This window comes from Dipodomys merriami, unplaced genomic scaffold (assembly GCF_024711535.1).
Source record: "Dipodomys merriami isolate MVZ:Mamm:240054 unplaced genomic scaffold, mDipMer1.0.p SCAF_9, whole genome shotgun sequence".
Lineage (NCBI taxonomy): Eukaryota > Metazoa > Chordata > Mammalia > Rodentia > Heteromyidae > Dipodomys > Dipodomys merriami.
This window is the reverse complement of record NW_027206512.1, coordinates 20,646,445-20,650,006: the sequence shown is the minus strand read 5'-3', so window position 1 is coordinate 20,650,006 and position 3,562 is coordinate 20,646,445.

Sequence of the window (3,562 nt, the reverse complement as noted above, 5' to 3'; positions counted from 1 at the left end):
GACGCTCGGCGTACGCCGGTCTTCCGTCCGGCCGGGAAACGGCAGGCCGCGTCATAGAGTTCCGCCTCCCAGGTGTAGTATAGGAGACGACAGCCAATCAGGGGCAAAGTAGGTGGAGCTCGAACGGGAACGCGCCCCCCATGGTCACTTCCGGGATGCTCGTGGCTTCGCCGGCTCGAGTGTCACCACGCGGGCCCGGGGCGGAGCGCAGGCTGCGGGGCGCCGCCTGCGACCCTGGAGGGCAGGCCGCAGCGAGGGGCCTCAAAAAGCTGTGACTGTAGGTTTAGGCGGGAGGTGGCGTGGGCCATGCACGGAAAGGAGCCTGTCTTCAAGCAGTGAGCACAGAAAGGAAGTCCTCCAGTTCTGCTCCCGGTCCTCTCCCTCCATTCCCAAGCCTTGGCATCCCGAGCCATCATCCAATGGTTCAGGCTGGAAGCCAGAACTGCTCCTACCAGATCTCCCTCCCCTCCCCACCCTCAGTCTCCACCGAGCGGCCCAGGAGTTCTGGGAGGCCCTGCAGTAATTAACGTTGTAGTGATTAGTGTTGTTAACATGTAAAGTAGCCGGGATCCCACAGTTTGTTTTGCATAACTGTGATTAGCCTTGTTACATTTTCAAAAAAATATAAGGGAAATGAAAGCAAAACGTTTTCCTACACCCTTGTCTCCTGCCCACCCGATTCACCTTCGCAGACACTTGCTTTTTAAAACATTGTCTTTCCAGTAATATTTGGAACAAATATGTATTTTAAATATATTCGAACGCCTTTTTAAACTCAATATGTAGCGCAATAAAGTTATACACACAAGCACCTAAGCTTTAAAAATTCTAAAAGAAGAGTCCTTTACTTCCATTTCCTTTGTGCTGAACAGGAAATTTACTCCCCTCGTTTTCCATTTCTCCCTACTTAACCTTATCATGCTGAAATAAATCCTTGCTAGGTGCTGGTGACTCTCAGGAGGCTGAGATCTGAAGATCTCAGTTTGACGCTAGCCTAGGCAGACAAATTTGAGAGACTTCTAATCTCTAATTAACCAGCAAGAAGTTGAAATTGGAGGTGAGGCTTGGACTGGCAAGAAAAAAATGTCTGTAGATGTCTGTGTGTGTGTGTGTGTGTGTGTGTGTGTGTGTGTGTGTGTGTGTGTGTGTGTGTGTGTGTGTTCCAGTCCTGGAGAATGAACTCAGGGCCTAGGTGCTGTCTCTGAGCTTTTGTACCTAAGGCAATCAGGCACTCTACCACTTGAGCTACAGCTCCACTTTCAACTTTTTGGTGGCTGATTGGACCATCATCTTCACATTTCAGCCTCCTAGTAGTTAGTGTTACAGGTGTGAGTCATTAGCACCTGATTGCCTTTATTATCTTTTCACAGTTCATCTACATCTCTCTTGGCTGGGAATGTAAGCTGAATGATTTTTAGTTAGAAATTCACAAGTATTTCATTATTGCCTTCTAGCTAGTGAGGAAAGTCAATGGCATGGGCAGAGGAGACTACTGAAGAAAAGGAAGTTGCTGTTTTAAGAAGAAAAAAAAAAGCATCCTTATGGCAGCCTGAGATAAGGGTGGCTAAGTGCAGCCAAGGCTGGCTTTAGTCCAATGTGGCTTTGTTTGAACAGACACATCATTTGTTTCCATATTTTTCACAGTTCACAGGAACAGAATTTTAGGCTCACAATAACAGAAGTTACTAGTATGGTCGTGCATGTGGCTTGCAAAGTCAAAATTATTTTCAATCTGGTGTTTTACATAAAAGTTGCCTCTCTCTCCCTGGAGCTCTGCAGCAGCTCCTGTGACCCGGTGTGCCACAGATCATCTGAGCATGGTCTGGACCAACTATTCTAGGCTGTCTGCAATATGAGTTCACTGGGGCTAGGGCCCCCCTTCTCCTAGGGAATGAGGTACACTCAAACTGAGGTTCTTGTGGGACCTTCTCCCGCAGTAGTGGAAACTGTGACATGCTAGGAGCAGCTGGCTTTCACAGGCGTGGCAAACCATTGACACTCAAAATCCAAACTACTCATGTCTCAACAGCTTGTGTAGATCTTCATTGACAAAATTGCTTCTTCATGTTCATCTTGTAAGAAGGGAAGAAAAGAGGATATGCTGTCCTTACTGAATCCAAACAGGCCCTAGGATAACTGGATGCTGGAGTATCTAAACCTTTCTTCTCCTGGTTGTCTGGGCTTAGCACATTTTTTCTTTGTGACAGTACTGGGAGTTGAACTCAGGGCCTCAAGCTTGTTTAGCTTTTTCATACAAGGCTGGTGCTCTTCTACTTGAGCCATACCTCCATGCCTGACTTTTTTTTTTTTTTTTTTTTTTAAATTGTATTTTATTTTATTTGACAACATACTGTACAGAGGGGCTACAATTACATGGGCAGGATAATGCATACATTTCTTACCAAGCATTGCAGCCTCCTCCTTTGTTTACACTTCACATGCCTGACTTTTTATTGATTAGTTGGAGATAACAGTCTCACTGACTTTTCTGCACAGACTAGTGTTACACACTGATCCTCAGATCTTAGCCTCCCTGAGTAGTTATGATTACAAGGCAAGAGCCACACTCACCTGGCTGGCTCTGTACATTTTTATTTTCTTCCACAAAGCCCATTCCCTCATTCATGGTATGTGACTTTTGTGGAAATCCTCAAATGGATGATGAATATTAGCTGATACAGAGGAGAATCATATTGCATGTCAGTGGAAACACCAAGGGTGACTTACAGTAACAACCTTCTAATTGATCTCTGGATTTATGTCAGCTCTTCCTTGCAGCTAGAATGGGTTTTTCTAAGCCTGTTGTCTCCCACACCTTCCTTAAACAACCCAGTTAAAAATCTTTACTAGTTTCCCATTGGTCATAAGCCAAAAATATACCCAAATCTTTAATATGGTTTATTGAGACCCTAAATGATGTGGCTTCTCCTTTTCAGCCTCATCTCCCATCATTCTTCTCTCAAACTCCAGCTAAACATCTCAGTCAGTTGTAAACATACCCTTTCCTGCTCGAGTATTTCCTATTCCATCTATCTGAAATGTTTGCTTTATCTAACTCTGTCTTAATTGTTTCCCCAGAGCATTACGACACGTTGCTGGAGTTTGACATTTACCTGAATGATTATTTGGTCACCCTTTCCCCTCACTAGATGGTAAAGTGCCAATGTCAATTTTTACTCACTCACAGCCTAGTTTAGATGTATAGTGCTTGGTATAAGGTAGATGTTCAATAAAATTAGTTGGGCACATTTTTAGGTAAAATTTAGAAAAGACAGACTTTAGTACTACATGCTGTATTTATGTGAAATGTCTGGAAAGGTAATCTATACGTACAGAAAGTAGATCCATAATTGCCAGGAGTTGGGAATGGGCGCCAGGAGGGACTATAAACTGGCATGAAGATTTTACTGAGGTGATGAAAATGTTCTAGAAATGTACAACGTAGTAAATTTACTAAAATCACAATGTAAGTTTGTGCCAATCCTGGGCTTAAATTCAGGGTCCTGAGATCCCCCCCCCCCCGCTCAAATCTAGCACTCTACCACTTGAGCCACAGCTCTAC